Here is a 19,455-nt window from a genome sequence, read left to right as displayed (position 1 = left end):
AAAAAATAAGATTATATAGGAGTACAAAAAATTACAAGAAGAATTGGTCTATGAACCAATAAGATAAAAATGGTATTAAAATAATAAAATTAAGAATAAATAAAGTAACATAAAGTAAAAAAGTGAATTAAGTCTCCATTAATATAACATGCCATAGAGAAGAGAATGAACGATAAAAAGGAATAAATTAATTATCCAGTCAAGTAAAAAATTCTAAAAAAAAGAGAATATCTGAAAAAAAGAACGTAGAGAAAGAAGAACTACAGTGTAAAAAAGAAGCTAAAATTAGGAAAAATAACAAAAAATAATAGTAGAATAATAAAAAATATATATGGATAGAAAGGGAAAAAGTTTTAATAAAAAGTCCGTGTCCACCTTTTCAAATTCCATATTTATCATAGTCCTTCGTAGAAGAGTGGACACAAAAATAAAAAATAGTGTCCTGAAGACAATGTGTTGCGTGTCCATGTCTCTGCCTCCAAACACGTTCTAAACATTCATTGTCCATATCTCTGTGTTTTGTCTCCGAAAACAAACGCTACCTAAAGAATTTTCATCTACCATCGGTCTCAGCCAAGTTTCGAATTCGAGCGTACTTGTTGCAAGATAAAGATCATTTATCACTAACTGAATTATTGAAGTATTTAACTAAACATGTCTTTTTTTTTTTTGTCAATGGATTGGACAACCTAACTAAACATGTCTTAAAAGAAGGTTTTGGTCAGTTTGAGTTTTCTTTTTTGTCCATATTTTATTCGATTAGTGTATTGGGTGGTTTATTATTTTTGTTATATTTTTTTATGAGTTTGGGTCTCTTTTTTTTTTTGCATGGAGGTTTGGTTCGGTTAGACAGGATGAGAATTCATCGTCAAAAGTAAATTTGGGCCTGAGTACTGTTGTCTTCTTTGGATTTTACACTTTTAGCTTATAATATATAAAAGTAATAATTTGCTAACCAACAAAAAAAAAAAGTAATAATTTAAAAGTTTAGAACGGAGGAAAAATACGCAAGGTTTTGGTCTAGTGGTTATCATGTATGTCTTATAGAGATTTGACTAGATTAAGTAATAGATAAAACTCTTAAGTATTGTGTGTGTGAGTGTGGTATGAGTGAATCTGCAATGCTTAGAATCGGAAATTGTTCAATTTATTTGACAAAAAATGAAGAAGAACCATAATGTTCGATCTATGTAATTATTAAATCAACCATGCTAAGTGTACTTAAAATCAGCCATTAAAATCAATCGTCAACGTAAAATATATATTAAAATACATAATACATATTAAATAAATTGAAAATTTTGTGTCATATTACATCTAAATTCTAACATTTATATTTCAAGTCATACGTAATTATTACGTACACAAACCAAACACAGTTATCAGCTACACGATACGTCACTTAGACTATGTATTCGTGCTCCAAAGGATATTAGTAGTGTTTATATAAGATGAATAGTTTAAATATTACTGTAATGTCAAAATTTTGAGCCCAAAACATTATGTTAAAATATGATTTTATTTGCTAGTTTAACATAGCATATTTTGTTCAATAGGTATACAAAGAATATCTTTAGTTATGTCTAGAATGTACCTAAAATATTTCAATAGTACGCAACCCTGTTATTTAGTATTTACCCAACCAAACATCGACTTATTGTAGTGTATAGTTATAGTTATATGTCGTTAGTTGTTTTGAAGCGGCAGCATTTGCAACCACATTGCCGAAATGAGAATGATGATGCTTAGCACATGATGTTAATTTCTATAGAAAGAAAAAGTCTAGAGACAACTGCATTCTAAGTCAATTTAAATTAATTCTTTGTATTTTTAGTTTTAAAATTTTAAAAATTAGAGTAGTAGAACTGTAGGGAATTATCTTTTTTTATAAAAACTTTTTTTTATCTTTTTTTTATTCTCCTAAACGAAATTGAAAAAAAAAAAACTCAAATAACTTTGATCTAGCTAAAAAGAAATGAATATATATTATATAATTTTTTCATTTTTATAAAATTTTTGTCTAATTTATTTTTAAAAAATAGAATAAAGTACGTAGGATCCATTCTTTTATTTTTAAATTCTATAAATAAAATTTAAATACCATAAAAAAGATTTATTATATAAAATGTTGAACTTGTGAATGTATTTCTACTAATAAGTAACAATAACACATTAATCTCTCATAAAACAACTGATTTAACTTGATCCATATTTTCAACGAGTAAAAATGCTAGAATTACATTTCACAATAGAATCTTCTTGGTGTCTTTGACTTGAAGGTTACGTTAATTCATATAACTTCATTCGCCGTTAGCATAGATATGTAAGCTAGAAAGGAAACGAAACTGAAAGACAAGTGTTATGAAGATATTTGGAGAATTTTTTCTAACAACTTCAAATTAATTATTAAACCTATATATAAGCCGTTGTGTCATTTCTTTGGTTTGGGGTGGACTAACTAACTTAAGAATTTTGCTACAATTATAACAAGAAGTCAATTCTACCTCCTAAACAAAAGTCATTATATAAATAAATTAATCAACTAGTAGTAACGTGGAGATTCATCCTCTCACATTTATTTCAAGTTTGGAAGTCAAGGAATGACGTGTTTCTACTTAATTTCCTGCCATGCATAATGTATTCATTGCAAAATACTTTTTATTATGAGATTATTTATTAGGTTGTTTGAATAATAAATAATTAAATATCAAATAAAAGAAATTTGAACCAAGATACCACCCTAAAATCCAAATTTCCAACATCATTTTCAAAGACTTTAGTTCGTGTGACTCAGGTGGGAAACTGGGAATTTGGTATGGTATATGGTATCCTGAATTTCTAAGGCCCTTATTATTTATTTGACTTTCAAGAATCAACTTAAAAGTAATATCTCAAATTTGATTTCTTCAACAAATTATTTTTTCATATAAAAATTAATAATTTAGTTCCTAATCTATTAAAATTTTAAACAAATTTTCCTATAAAAATTAAAATAAAAGAAAAATATCTCTTATTTTTTAAAATATCTGCCAGTTTATAATTAACTCTATTTTTTTAAAATCATCTTTTTAAATATTAGAAATTAATTTTTCTAAAATTTTTAGAGATAAGAGACTAATTTAACTTATTACTTTTTTAGAAATTACTATGTGAAAAACAAAAAACGTTAGTGACCAATTTAAAAGATCACATTTAATTTAATTTTTTAAATAAGCTTGATAAGTTGTTGTTGTTGTTTGTGTGAACTTGACGTTGATGTTTGTTAGTGTGAACAGTGTTAGTTGGCGTAGAGAGATGTACTTGGAAGCTATGTTGTGTTCTTTGTTTGTCTGCTTCATTAATAGGAAGTAGGTTGAAATTAACATCTGAATATTCTTTGTTACTTCTTATTATGTGCATTTCTTTTTTCTTCTAAATTTGTGGCAGAATCAGATTGCACATTGCAGTAATGAGAGACCAACGTTATAACTTCTCATTCACGTTAGAAATGAAACAATATTTTCTATCGTTATTTGTTTGACGTTATTTTTTTCCCTTCTTCTACTTAGAATTAGTAAACAATTAATCTAAACTAGGCATAAATAAATCATGATGTATTTGTAATTTTATATACCTGTTCACTATTATTTACTATTTATTTGATCAATTTTGGGGTCCAAGCCTGAGAAAGTAAACTGATGACTTCACGTTTAAATACTTTAGCAACTAATAATCTGAAAAAAAAAAAAAATAGAAGAGCTGCAAGGAAACTTGGACTACATATATGCAGCAAGGAATGACTATATGGCTTTTTTTTTGTTATAACAAAAAGCTCAACACAAAAGTGGAGCGAACAAGAATGAAACAGAATAAAACAACACCTATTTTAAACACCTAAAAAATTATTCTAATGTCATTTCTAACATTGTCATTAACAACAAAAAGGATCCTAGCACCTCCATTCCTTGTAGTTAAGAAGATTCATGTTGATAATTTCCTCTACACATTTTGCTTTATTCTGAAACAACTTCCTATTTCTTTCTAAGCAGATATTCTAAACTACCGCGAAGAAAATTATGAACCACTTCGTACGCTCCTCTTTCCTAAAAGTTACACCTGTCCAGCTTAGGAAGTGTTCCTTCAAAGTATTCGGGAAGGACCATTGTCTGCCACAATCAGATAACCAAACGCACCACACCTGCCAAGTAAAGTCACAGCAAAAAAATAAGTGGTGAATATATTCAACATCTTTATTACACAAAAGACACGCATTATCACTCTGATTTACAATTCCAAGACGACCTAATCTTTCCTTTGTATTCACCTTGCATATCAATACAAACCATGCAAACAGCTCCACTTTTGGAGGGACTAGCCCTCTCCAAATAGTCTTGGTGAAACTATAACTTGTTACGTTATCTGGAAGCGTTTCTACCTGCAACACCTGCACAAAAGAGTTAGTAGAAAATACACCTTGTCTGTCAAACTTCCAAACTACTCTATCCTCTCTGTCCAATAAGCTAGTTTAACCAGTCTCAGAGTCTCGTGTAGCTGGTTTACAAGTTCCAACTCCCATTGGAAGATTTCACGCCTCTATTGGAAGTTCCAAATCTATTCTAACCCATTCCAAAAGCCACACACCCCTATGATTGATCCTTTTTGAATTGCAACTAAGAAGAGCATTGGAAACCTATCCTTCAGAGGGCCACAACTTAGCCACACATCTTCCCAAAAAAGAGTTCTTCTTCCATCACCAACCTCCATGGACAAGCCAGTTATCATCTTGTCTCTTAGATATTGCTCTTTTATCTGTAGTTGACATATGTCCTTCCATGGACCCCCTCTAATAGGTAGCATCTGGGTTGATAATAGCGCATTAAGAGAGAGATTGTTACAAGAGCATACTACCTTCTTCCACAATGGACACTCCTCCTTCGAGAATCTCCACCACCACATGAACAGGAGAGCTGTGTTACGAACCATCGCGTCTTCGACACCTAACCCACCCAATTTTTTTGGAGCTTGGACCACTTTCCAACTAACCAAAACCATGCCATTCCTTCCATCCCATTTACTCCATAAGAACCTTCTTTGTAATGAAATCAGTTTTTTCGCAACAGCTTTTGGTATCTTATATAAGCTTAAGTAATATACCCGCAAGCTATTTAGCACTGCTTTGATGAGCACCAACTTTCCGGCTTTGTTTAGTACCTTAGATTTTCACAAGCTGAGCTTCTCCTCCACTTTGTCTATGATTGGTTTTCAAGTGTTTACCAACCTCGGATTAGCTCCTAGAGGAATTCTAAGGTATCTGATTAGAAGGTTAGCTTCCTTGCACCCCAGCAAGCTACACATACTTCGAACCCACTGCTGTTTACAATTGATTGGGATCAAACTGGACTTGTCAAAGTTGATACTTAAACCCGACATCAACTCAAAGCATCATAGAAGCCTCATATAATTCTTAATGGTCTGCTCCTCTGGCGGACAGAATAGCACAGTGTCATCAGTAAATTGAAGATGTGACAATTCAATATTGTCTCTCCGAACGAATAAAGGGGTTATCCTGCCGTTTCTAACTGCCTCTCCAATCATTCTATGTAAGACGTCAACAACAAGTACAAACAAAAATGGAAATAGAGGATCATTGACGAATGAATTTTTGCCGGTATAGAAATTATCAAGTGATCAATCGTAGTATAGTCTAAACCGACACAAAATCCATCATCAAACAAATCTACAATCTATATCCGAGAGTACTAGTCTCCCGAGTCGTTCTCCCTTGGAATTGCCAAAGTGTGCATCTTATTGATTTAGTAAGCCTTGTTGGAATTCTTTGAAGGTTTTAGCAAAGTAATGAGAAACAAACAATCAATTATCAAAAGACTTGGCTTAGGGTTGGCATTAGAAATTCTATCCTTATAGTCCGTTCAATGATGACAATAATTAGGCCTTGCTTCATTTAGTTATCCCCTAGGTATAGAGGGAGGTCAAATGAAAGCAATCAACTTGAGTCACAAGTCCTAGCTTCACCTTATGGGAATCTAGCTTTAGTGCACTCCAAGCCAACTAGCAATCCCTAATTCCAAATCAACTATTGATACAACTATTCAACTTCTTCCAATGACCAAACCCTATGCCAAGTGTGAAAATTCTACTCCATAGCTAGTGTTGACATTTTATCAAACATGTGATGAGCAAGAAAGAAAGTCATAGTAAAATGAGAAGAAAAGTAGAATTGAAAGTATTGCAACACAAGGATCTAACAACAAGTCTCAAAGAGTAACAATGAAAATCAAATTCTCAAAGTATGGATGAAATCCAAAATTACAAAGTTGAATTCTAGATCTATGAAAATTGATCAATTACAACTACTACTTGAAATTGGAGAAGAAAATCTATGACATGAACAAAGTGGAGTGAGAATTGTAATGGATCTCACCAAAAAGTGATTGAAAATTCAGAAATTGGATGAAGATGAACCCTAGTGAAAAGCTTGAAATCTCCCTCTTCTTCTCCCAAAAGTGTAACTAACTATCCTCCCAAAAATATCTAAAATCTAGAAAATGAACTAAGTGTCCTTAACCCTTGCTCCTTTGGTCTTCTTAAGCTTTTCCCGCCAAGGCATTTCCCCAAAAGTGGGATTCTTAACTACCTCCACGCCTAAGTCACGTGACTTCTTAAAAAATCATATTCGCAACTCGGCGCGCACGCGCAAGGTACGCGCATGCGCCATCGAGGCGTCTTGTAATGTGCGCGGAGGCGTGATGTACGCGTGCGCGCCCATGAAGATCATGGCTTAGCCGCTACTCAAGCCGGCTCGTGGCTTGGCTCTTGGCTTCGGCTTCACGCTGCTCTATCCGCGCGGGTGCGCCAGGTGCGCGCACGCGCCCATGCGGAAATTTCCAAAGCTCAATTCTCGTGCTTCCTTCCTTTGCACCCGTCTTCCTTCTCTCTTCCGGTCCATTCCTACTCTATATCCTGAAACCACTTAACACACAAGTCACGGCATCGAATGGCATCAAGAGAAGATTAGAAATGTATCTATTTTAGTGCAAAATAAGCATGTTTTCATTCATGAGGCAAAACTAGGAAAGGAATGCAAAATCTTGTTTTTTCATATAGAAAGTGTGTGGAATCATTGATAAAACCCCTGAAATCAGCACAAGATAAACCCTCAAAATGGGGTTTGTCAACCTCCCTACACTTAGATTCTAGCATGTCCTCATGCTTAGGGAAATGCAAAGAAACACAGAAGACCGAGGGATCGCAAAAGCATAAGACTCATGAAATGCAACCTACTTATATGCATGCAACTATGACTAGTGCTACTATCCACTTGGTTAGGAACAAATCAGCCTTCTTATGACATATGCGAGCACATGGGACACGATGGTGGTCAAAGCATAGGACTTGCCAATTTCTAAGCATCAAATGCAATATATGCAACTTTGCATGAGGAATGCTCGCGAGAGCCGGGAATCAAAGGATTGAGCATCGAACCCTCACCGGAAGTGTTTGCACTCTAGTCGCTCGGTGCTTGGGGTTGATTCACTCAATTCTCCCCTAATCATGCTTTTCCAAGATTTGTTTTTTCTTCTAACAATCGACAACTATTCAATGCATGCATACAATTATCATGAGGTCTTTTCCTTGGGTTGTAATGGGGCTAGGGTTAAGGTAGAAGGCATATTTGGTCAAGTGGGCTTTGCGATTTGAATCTTTGATTAACTTAAACTTCCCACCTAACCTATGACATCCTATATAAAATCAAAGCTAACCTAACTACCCATTTCTCATTTTTTCACATACTCATGCATTTTCTTTTCATTTCACAACACTTGTGTATTGATTTTATTGAGCTACACTTTGCTTTGGGGCATGTTGTCCCCTTTTTTATTTCTTTCTTTTTCTTCCTCTTTTTTTTCTTTTCTTTTTTTCTAATTTTTTTCTTTCTTTTTTTTTCTTTTTCCATATTATTTTTTTCTTTTCGTTTTCTTTTGTTTTTCTCATTTTTTTTTCTATATATAAGAGCATCAATGCATAAGGTTTTACATTTGATCAACACATGCATATGTACCCAATTCCCAATATTTTCAATAACAATACAAAATTACCCTTTTATTCACCCAATGTCCCAAGGTTCCCACACTTGAATGCTACACACACACACTAACCTGAGCTAATCAAAGATCCAAATTAAGGACATTTATTGTTTTTTTTTCGCTTTAAGGCTTGTAGTGTGCTAAATTAAATAACAAGTGGGTTAAGCGTAGGCTCAAATTGGCTAACAATGGAAGATCAAAGGTAAGGCTATTTGGGTAAGTGAGCTAATGAAATGATGGCCTCAATCATCTAAATGCATGTATACACAAAATAATGGACATAAAGAATCAAACAAATCAAGGATTACAATCATAGAAAGAGAATAATGCACACAAGAAGGAGAATAAGTGGTTATAAGATGTAACCACGCAATTAGGCTCAAAACTCACTAGCTTGTGTTCTTAACTCAAACCCATGTTCCAAAATATAATTCTTCATGCAAATTTGGTATCAAAGCATTTAAAATTTGCAATGCCACGGTTGCCCCAAAGTATTGGTTTCCTAAGAAAGAATTTCATTGTTCCAACCAAGTAAACTTATCATGCGAATGGTGCCAACTAAAACCTAATCATGCAACCTATCCTAATTTATTTAGATTTATTCAGATGTTACCTACGGAGATCGGTCGGCCGACCTCCCCACACTTAAAACTTAGCACGGTCCTCCGTGCTATAGGTTAGGCGCAATGGGTGGTTGAGCTCCGAGTGTCCCACATCTCCAATGTCATCGCTATCTCCGCTTGAAGTTGCGGTGGATGTGGAGATATCGGGTTCCTCCATAGGTGGGGTGACTATGCTTAGAAGTCTCTTCACATGAGCATAACGGCGTTGGTTACGCCTCTCATAACGGTCCAATTTATTGTGAAGGTCCTCAAGGCGTTGGGTGGCCGATTTTTGTGATGTAGATGAAGTGGTAGTGTTGCGAGTTGGTGTGGGCAGTCCAATGTCCTTGGTGACTTCCGGAGGCTTGAGGCATCTCTTGGTCGGAATAATATCACCATCGACCGGAATTGAGGTTCTCCTATCTTTAGCCTCCCGGTTGACGCCGGCTTTCGCAACTAATGCCGTCACTAAAGCGGGGAATGGTAGATTTCCGTTGGCATGAATGCGCCCCATGGATTGGCGGATGGCATGCGAAATGTCGACCGGTTTCTCGGTTAAGATGCACCATATCAATAAGGCAAGCTCGGCGGTGATGGATGACCCATGTGTGCTTGGGAGCACGTAGTGAGCTAGAATTTGGGCCCATGCCGTGGCTTCTTGAGTGAGGTGGCGGACATCTAAACCCTTGGGTCTTTGCTTTATGGTCCCCCGAATCCAATATGCGTCGGGTAAAGCAATGACGCGGAGGATCGCGCTCCAATCGAATGCACGGTCATCGCATGTAGCCAAGACTTCTTGGTAGGCGTCATATGCATCCGTTGACTGTTCAATCCCAAGGACTTCTCGGATGGTTTCCACTGTGACCGACACTTGCTTTCGCCGCACAAATATTGATGTGAGAAGGGGTGAGTGGTAGTTGGAGTAGAATTCCACCACCCATGAGAGATTGGCCTCCTTTGGTTGCCTCAAGAGGAACCTCCATTGCCTCCGGTTAATGTGTGGCATCACAATCAGACTGAGGTGAGCCGGTAGGACTAGGAGGAGTTCCGGATGATAATTCCTTTCAATCATTCTTGAGTAAACAAGTTCGCAGTAACGGTTAGAAAACTTGTTCGAATCCTTAGGAGGGTTGTCCTTCTCTAGAACATCAACGGGGCCCTTGGTCTTCTTTAAGAGGGGCTTGGCCGTTAGTTCTTGGCGCTCTCTATTGGAAGCTGGCTTCTTGGGGCCTTTTCCTTTGTTCTTTTTTATGACCATCCTGTGAAAGCAAGAAAGGGAAAACATCAAACCCAAAGAAGTGGAAGTACATGAGCGTTATGCAATGAAAAGTTATGCCATAGAATATGGGTATCTTTGTTACATGACATCTGCAACATGTAATTAGGATAACGTGTGAAGAGCAAGGCAAATCATTTTCATGTGGTGCAAGGGTAGTTTAAGCATGCAAGGAAGAAGCATGAGAAGCACACACCCTTAAGGACCACAAATGGAAAGCAAGTTAAGAAAATGTGAATGAATGGGTTGGGGAAAGTGGGGATGCACCCAAAAGTGATTGGTTGAGAGGCAAGGTAGTCATAATGAGTCCAAAATTCAAGTATGCCTTTCGTCGAACACTTGGCGTGCATCCTTGGATTAGTATGTGATTATGTGAAAATGAGAGCAATGTAACATTCCACAATCCATTATTAATGATTACAGTGCATATTGATTGCAAGAAAATTAAGCAACACCATTCATCTACTCATGTAAGTGAGTTTGAGACCCAAATGCCCATGAAGAATTGGATTGAAAGAGAGAAAAGAGCAAAGACATCCCAAAGAAGTAACTAGAGAAAGAAGAAAAAAGAAAGAAGCTACCTAAAAGATGGTGCAACTAAATGATTAAGAATCACAAGAGATTATTGGACTAAGAGGGTAGCTTAGTATAATACCTTGTGAGATGGAGAAGGATATGGAAGAAGAAGTTGTAGTGTGGGTTGATGGAGAGTGAAGAGTTAATGTGGGGCCACCGGAGATATGTGGTAGAAGGTGGTTGATGAGAGGAAGTGGAGGTGGGTGAACGGGTGGTGGAAGGGGTGAGAGGGAGAAGGAAAAGTGGAATGAGGGTGAAGGAGTGAGTGTGCCTTTTCTAAAGTTGGCGTCGATCACCTGCGCGTGCGCGCACGGTACGCGCTCGTGCAAGAAAGTGAGGTGGAATAGGGGCGCGCGCAACCATGCGCTTGGGCTGGCGGCACAGGAGAGGCACAGGGGTGGCATAACTCTCTGGACGAAGTACCAGAGGTTGCTTCAGGGCTTTTGGCGCGCGCGCGGAGAGTGCGCGCACGCGTCAACGCGGCTGTGCCCCAGGCATGAGAAGGGCCTGGGGTGGGCTCAACTCTCTGTGAAGTGGCTCAGAGAGGAGTGCAGAATCGATGGGCGCGTGCGCGGCTGAGGCGCGCGCGCGCATTTTGTGCTCGCAGTGTATGGACGCGTGCGCGCCAGGTGTGCGCACGCGGCAGAGGTTCTGGGCCGTTGGCTTAGTATAGGCCTAAGAGTGGCTTAACTCTCTGGAATATGTACCAGGAGTGCAACAAGGCGATCGGCGCGGACGCGCACAGTACGCTTGCGCGTCGATTGGCAAATTTCGCCCATGTGCGCGGACGCGCCATGTGCGCGCGCGCGCGAGCTTCCTGTGCTTCAGGCATGGTCCTGGCATGGTGCGGGCGCAACTCTCGGGTAAATGTATAGAGGGCTATTATTCGCAATCCACGCGTCCGCGTACGGTGCGCATTCGCGTAGAGGATCGTTGAGTGCCTTAAGGGCGCGTACGCGCCAGGTGCGTGCACGCGCAGAGGGGTGTTTTTTCTAAATTTGCATGTGTCTACTTCACCTTTGACATTTCAACCCCCCCCCATACAGCCACTTAAACACTATAGCAGGGCATTTTACTTGGTAAACTATCAATGAATTCAACAAATGAAGGAGAATTGACATTAAAATCTAGCTAACAAACATGAAGTCAAGTGTCTATGTACAAAGCTCAAAGGAAGATCTTACCATGGTGGGGTGTCTCCCACCTAGCACTTTTGTTTAACGTCCTTAAGTTGGACTTTCAGTAGCTCATAGTGCTTGTTCAAGAGTTGCATCCCTCAAGAGGAACATTTCAAATTCCTTGGAGTTTTTTCTTTGCTCACCATGATACAATTTGAGACGGTGCCCGTTTACCTTGAAGATGTCCGGGCTTGATGGGTGGTGCAAGTGGTAGACCCCATAAGGTTCTACTTTCTCCACTTGGTAGGGTCCATCCCACCTTGATCTAAGCTTTCCGGGTAGTAATCTCAACCTTGAATTGTAGAGAAGGACTAGTTCACCGGGTCGGAATTCTCTTCTCCTAATGTTCTTGTCATGGATGGCTTTCAACTTTTCCTTATAAAGTCTAGAGTTTTCGTAAGCTTCTAATCTCAAACATTCCAATTCCTCCAATTGAAGCTTTCTCTCTACTCCGGCCCCACCCAAGCTCATATTACACTCCTTTACGGCCCAATAAGCTTTGTGTTCAATCTCCACCGGTAAGTGACATGCTTTACCATATACAAGCCGGAAGGGGCTCATGCCAATGGGTGTCTTGTAAGCCGTTCGATAGGCCCACAGTGCATCGGAGAGTTTAATGCTCCAATCTTTCCTATTCGGCTTTACAATCCTTTCTAACACATGCTTGATTTCCCGGTTAGAGACTTCGGCTTGGCCGTTTGTCTGAGGGTGGTAAGCCGTGGCGACTTTGTGGATGATGCCATATTTTCTCATGAGGCCGTCTATTTTTTTGTTGCAAAAGTGAGATCCTTGGTCACTTATGATTGCTCTTGGGGCGCCAAAGCGACAAATGATATTGTTCCTCACAAAAGAATACACAACATTAGCGTCATCCGTTCGGGTGGGGATTGCCTCCACCCATTTTGACACATAATCGACGGCTAACAAGATGTAGAGAAAGCCATTGGAATTTGGAAATGGTCCCATGAAGTCGATTCCCCATACGTCAAAGATTTCACAAAAAAGCATATTTTGTTGGGGAATTTCGTCCTTCTTGGAAATATCTCCAAACCTAATGCATTGGGGACAAGATTTGCAATAGAGGGAAGTATCTTTGAGAAGAGTTGGCCACCAAAATCCGCAATCAAGGACTTTTCTTGCCGTTCTTTGGGGCCCGTAGTGACCACCTCCTTCGGAAGCATGACAAGCGTCCAAGATTGCTTGGAATTCGGTTTGAGGTATGCACCGTCGCACTATTTGGTCCGCTCCATACCTCCACAAATAGGGATCATCCCAAATATAGTATTTGGATTCGCTTTTCAGCTTATCCTTTTTGTTTTTGTCGAGATTGGGAGGGAAAGTGCGTGAAACCAAATAGTTTGCTATTGGGGCATACCAAGGAACCACTTCCGAGATTGCGTGCAAAGCATCTAAAGGAAAGGAATCATTGATAGGAGTGGTGTCGCCTTTTGTGTGTTCGAGGCGACTTAAATGGTCCGCCACTAGGTTTTGGGAACCGCTCCTATCTTTGATCTCCAAGTCAAATTCTTGTAACAAAAGCACCCAACGAATTAATCTCGGTTTTGATTCCTTTTTGGCCAACAAGTACTTTAGTGCCGCGTGATCCGAGTACACTACAACCTTGAAACCAAGAAGATAGGCTCGGAACTTGTCCAAAGCAAAAACAATAGCTAGGAGTTCCTTTTCGGTAGTAGTGTAGTTGGATTGGGCTCCGTCTAATGTTTTGGAAGCATAAGCTATGACATAGGGAATCTTACCCTCGCGTTGTGCTAACGCAGCTCCTATCGCATAATTCGAAGCATCACACATGATTTCAAAGGGTTGAGTCCAATTGGGTCCTCGTACTATAGGAGCTTGTGTCAATGCTATTTTGAGTTTGTCATATGCTTCCATACATTCCTTGCTCAGCTCAAATTCGGTGTCTTTTTGTAGTAATCGAGAGAGAGGTAAGGCCACCTTGCTAAAGTCCTTGATGAATCTCCGGTAGAATCCTGCATGTCCAAGAAAAGAGCGGACTTCCCTCTCAGAGGAGGGGTAAGGTAAACTAGATATGACATTTATTTTCGCCGGATCTACGGAGATGCCTTCCTTTGATACTATGTGTCCCAAAACAATGCCTTGTTTGACCATGAAATGACATTTTTCAAAATTTAAGACAAGGTTTGTTTTGGTGCATCTCTCTAAGACTTTTTCAAGGTTACTTAAGCAATGCTCAAATGAATCACCGTACACACTAAAGTCGTCCATAAAAACTTCCATCGATTGCTCTAGAAAGTCCGCAAATAAGCTCATCATGCATCTTTGAAACGTTGCCGGTGCATTGCATAGCCAAATGGCATACGCTTGTAAGCATACGTTCCAAAGGGGCAAGTAAATGTGGTTTTTTCTTGGTCTTCTAGAGCAATATGGATTTGGAAGTATCCGGAGTATCCATCAAGAAAACAATAATATGATTTACCGGCTAACCGATCAAGCATTTGATCAATAAATGGTAGTGGAAAGTGATCTTTTCTTGTGGCCGCATTCAATCTTCGGTAGTCTATGCATACTCTCCAAGAATTTTGCACTCTTGTTGCTATAAGTTCACCACTTTCGTTTTTTATTGTTGTCACTCCGGACTTCTTTGGCACTACTTGGACCGGGCTTACCCATTCGCTATCCGAGATAGGATAGATGATGTCCGCTTCAAGTAGCTTAGTGACTTCTTTCTTTACTACCTCAAGAATGGTTGGATTAAGTCTCCTTTGAGGTTGTCGGACCGGTCTTGCTCCTTCTTCAAGAAATATGCGGTGCTCGCATACTTGGGGGCTTATTCCCACTAGATCCGCCAAACTCCACCCAATTGCCCTTTTGTTTTTCCTCAATACATTTAGCAATTTTTCTTCTTGTTGAGGAGTTAACTCTTGTGCAATTATCACGGGTAGCTTTTGGGCTTCATCAAGGTATGAATATCTTAAGTGAGGTGGTAGTGGCTTCAATTCCATCTTTTTGTCATTCTTTGAAGTTTGAGTTTCCGGATGGTTTGTATGATGTGTGGTATTTAGTTCGCTTGACTTTTCATTTGCTTCTTCAACCATGTTCTTCTCATCTAACCTTGCAAGATGCACTTCGGCCACTATGTTATCAATTGGGTCACACCGAAATAGAGAGTGGTTCTCCGGTGGATGCTTCATTGCTTCCTCTAGGCTAAAGCTTACAATTCTCCCATCTATTTCAAATGAGTAGTTCCCCGAGTAAGCATCAAACTTAAATCTAGAAGTTCTCAAGAATGGCCTTCCAAGTAGGATAGATGATGCTCTCTCGGTTTCGCTTGATGGCATTTCAAGGACATAGAAGTCAATCGGAAACACCAACCCTTTTATATTCACCAATACATCTTCCGCAACACCCGCTACGGTTATTATGCTTTTATCCGCTAGGACAAATCTTGCCGTCGACCTTTTTAGTGGTGGCAACTTCAATACCCGGTAGACGGAGAGCGGCATGATGCTAACACATGCTCCGAGGTCACACATACAATCTCTAAATTGAACTCCATTGACGGTGCAAGTGACCATACAAGGGCCCGGATCATCACACTTCTCGGGCAATGTTCCCATTAAAGCGGAAATAGAACTCCCCAATGGGATGGTTTCTAATTCAAGAATTCTATCCTTATTTATGCATAAGTCTTTGAGGAATTTGGCATATCTAGGAACTTGATGGATAGCATCAAAGAGGGGGATGGTTACCTCAACTTTCTTGAACATTTCTACCATTTTGGGGTCGAGTTCTATGCACTTTTTAGCTTTCTTCGCAAGTGTTGGAAATGGAAGTGGTTGAGCAATTTCTTCTTCCAAGGTTCTTTTGGCCTTGGTTGTCTCCCTTGTTGGTTGGGCTTCATCCTCAACTGTGGCTTGTGGTGTTTCCTCTTCCACTACCTCTTCTATATCTATTCTCTCTTCCTCTTGGGTGGTTGTGATAGGACTTGAGTCCTTTGCTTCCTTCTCTTTTAGTTGTGTACCGGATCTAAGGGTGATGGCATTGATGCCCCCCTTTGGATTTGGTTGAGGTTGAGAGGGAATGACACTTTGGATTGGGGGTTGAGGAGTGGGAGTTGATGGTGTATCCATGCGTGCAAGAACAGCTTGTAGTGTAGAGGTGAGGCCGGTGAGGCCGGAAGCAAGTGTGTTTTGTAGTTCCTTTTGGCCTTGGATAATGGTTCGGAGTGTTTCGTCTTGGTTGGAGGGGGTGGTTGCATATGTGAGTTGAGGAGCTTGTGATTGGTTGGGTGGTGGTCTTTGATGTGGTGGTTGATATGTTTGGTAGTTTCTTTGTGGGTTTTGTTGGTTGTATGGTTGATTTTGTGAGTTGTATGGTCGGTTTTGTGAGAAATTTTGTGAGTTGTTACTCCATCTTTGACCTCCTCCATTGTTGTTGTTGTCCCTATTCCCTTGTTGATGGTTGTCTTTCCAATTTTGATTATTGTGTCCACTTCCTTGGTTGTAGCCTCCTCCTTGATATGGATGCCCTTGGTTAGAATTACTGCCTTGGTAGTACCCTTGATTGGGGCGGTCATAGAAATTATGGGTAGCCGCCAAGGTATTGTCTTCTTGAAGGCTTGGGCACTCATCCGTGTAGTGAGAGTAGCAAGAGCAAATGCCACATACTCTTTGAGGGACCAATTGTTGGTTGTGTTGTTGAAGTGGTGGAGGGTGTTGTTGATATGATTGAGGTTGTTGTGGTTGTTGTTGGTTCAATTGGAGTTGCCTCAAGATGGATGTCATCTCATTCAAGGATTGAGTTAGAGCGGTGGTTTCACTACTAGTTGATACCTCGTTCACGGTCCTTGGACGGTTGACTCTTTGCCTCATATGTTGATTGGATTCGGCTAAGTCAATAATAAGTTGCCATGCCTCCTCCGCGGTTTTATATTTGGACAAAGAACCATTGCTAGAAGTGTCCAAGAGGGTTCTATCTTGCTCTCGCATCCCTTGACATATGTATCCAAGCAATACTTGAGTGTCGATCATGTGATTAGGGCATGCATCTAGTAGTTTGCGAAACCGTTCCCAATACTCATAGAGTGGTTCCGTCTCACCTTGCACAATACAAGACATTTCCTTCCTTAGCCTGTCCATCTTTTCCGGGGGCAAGAATTTATCCAAGAATCCCCTTCTAAGTAAGTCCCAATCGGAGGTAACTTCACTAGAGAGGGTGTAGAACCATTCTTTAGCCTTGTCCTCAAGAGAGAAAGGGAAAGCAAACAACCATATAGCAACTTCATCGGACCCTTCCCGTCTAGTAGTCGAGCATATGCGATGGAAGTCCTTGAAATGTCGAATAGGGTCTTGTGCGGGAAGCCCATGAAACTTGGGTAGGAGGTTGATCAAAGCGGTCTTCAATTCAAAGTTCGCATTCAAGTTGGGGTGAGTTACATGAAGGGGTTGAAGGACATAATCCGGTGCACCCGCTTCCTTGATGGTAACTCTCCTCGGAGCATCCATGGTATTAGTACCTAGAACAAAAGAAGATTTGTTAGTGAGATTGATGGGAGTATGATTAATGCCTTCTTTGAGTGACGGTTCAATGTTCACTTCTAGTAAGGTGGTTGAGGTGGTGAAAACCTCTTCACCTTTTCCAAACCTTAGCCGCCTCCGAGCTTGTCTAATATGAAACAAAGTTCGTTCTATTTCCGGATCAAAAGGGACTAAACTCGGATTCGGTTGTGAACGTGTCATGTAATGAAGGGGAAATGAAATTCATTGTAACGATGAGGGGTTAGTCACTTGAGCAGTTTACAATGAAGTGCAACTATGTACATATATACATGCTTAATCCAAACAATAACATGGCACACTAAGCAAAGTTCCCCGGCAACGGCGCCATTTTGACAAATGAATTTTTGCCGGTATAGAAATTATCAAGTGATCAATCGTAGTATAGTCTAAACCGACGCAAAATCCATCATCAAACAAATCTACAATCTATATCCGAGAGTACTAGTCTCCCGAGTCGTTCTCCCTTGGAATTGCCAAAGTGTGCATCTTATTGATTTAGTAAGCCTTGTTGGAATTCTTTGAAGGTTTTAGCAAAGTAATGAGAAACAAACAATCAATTATCAAAAGACTTGGCTTAGGGTTGGCATTAGAAATTCTATCCTTATAGTCCGTTCAATGATGACAACAATTAGGCCTTGCTTCATTTAGTTATCCCCTAGGTATAGAGGGAGGTCAAATGAAAGCAATCAACTTGAGTCACAAGTCCTAGCTTCACCTTATGGGAATCTAGCTTTAGTGCACTCCAAGCCAACTAGCAATCCCTAATTCCAAATCAACTATTGATACAACTATTCAACTTCTTCCAATGACCAAACCCTATGCCAAGTGTGAAAATTCTACTCCATAGCTAGTGTTGACATTTTATCAAACATGTGATGAGCAAGAAAGAAAGTCATAGTAAAATGAGAAGAAAAGTAGAATTGAAAGTATTGCAACACAAGGATCTAACAACAAGTCTCAAAGAGTAACAATGAAAATCAAATTCTCAAAGTATGGATGAAATCCAAAATTACAAAGTTGAATTCTAGATCTATGAAAATTGATCAATTACAACTACTACTTGAAATTGGAGAAGAAAATCTATGACATGAACAAAGTGGAGTGACAATTGTAATGGATCTCACCAAAAAGTGATTGAAAATTCAGAAATTGGATGAAGATGAACCCTAGTGAAAAGCTTGAAATCTCCCTCTTCTTCTCCCAAAAGTGTAACTAACTATCCTCCCAAAAATATCTAAAATCTAGAAAATGAACTAAGTGTCCTTAACCCTTGCTCTTTTGGTCTTCTTAAGCTTTTCCCGCCAAGGCATTTCCCCAAAAGTAGGATTCTTAACTACCTCCACGCCTAAGTCACGTGACTTCTTAAAAAATCATATTCGCAACTCGGCGCGCACGCGCAAGGTACGCGCATGCGCCATCGAGGCGTCTTGTAATGTGCGCGGAGGCGTGATGTACGCGTGCGCGCCCATGAAGATCATGGCTTAGCCGCTACTCAAGCCGGCTCGTGGCTTGGCTCTTGGCTTCGGCTTCACGTTGCTCTATCCGCGCGGGCGCGCCAGGTGCGCGCACGCGCCCATGCGGAAATTTCCAAAGCTCAATTCTCGTGCTTCCTTCCTTTGCACCCGTCTTCCTTCTCTCTTCCGGTCCATTCCTACTTTATATCATGAAACCACTTAACACACAAGTCACGGCATCGAATGGCATCAAGAGAAGATTAGAAATGTATCTATTTTAGTGCAAAATAAGCATGTTTTCATTCATGAGGCAAAACTAGGAAAGGAATGCAAAATCTTGTATTTTCATATAGAAAGTGTGTGGAATCATTGATAAAACCCCTGAAATCAGCATAAGATAAACCCTCAAAATGGGGTTTGTCAATCATCTTGTCTCATACCTCTTTCCATCCTGAACGACTTTATTGGTGAACCATTTATCAACACCGACATAGAGGTTGTGCTAATACACTCCATAACCCATTCCATCCACTTTCGCCCAAAGCCCATCTTCTGCAGAACAATGTCTACAAAACTCCACTTGACCCTATCATATGCCTTTTAAAAGTCCAGTTTGATTATTGTCGCATGCTTTTTCCTAATTTTAAGCCAATGTACAGTTTCACATGCTATAAGCGCCCCGTCATGTATTTTCCGACCCTTGACAAACGCACTCTGAGTCTCTCCAACCAGGGCTGGTATAACT

This window comes from Arachis stenosperma, chromosome 8 (genome assembly GCF_014773155.1).
Source record: "Arachis stenosperma cultivar V10309 chromosome 8, arast.V10309.gnm1.PFL2, whole genome shotgun sequence".
NCBI classification, from domain to species: domain Eukaryota; kingdom Viridiplantae; phylum Streptophyta; class Magnoliopsida; order Fabales; family Fabaceae; genus Arachis; species Arachis stenosperma.
This window is presented reverse-complemented; position numbering follows the sequence as displayed.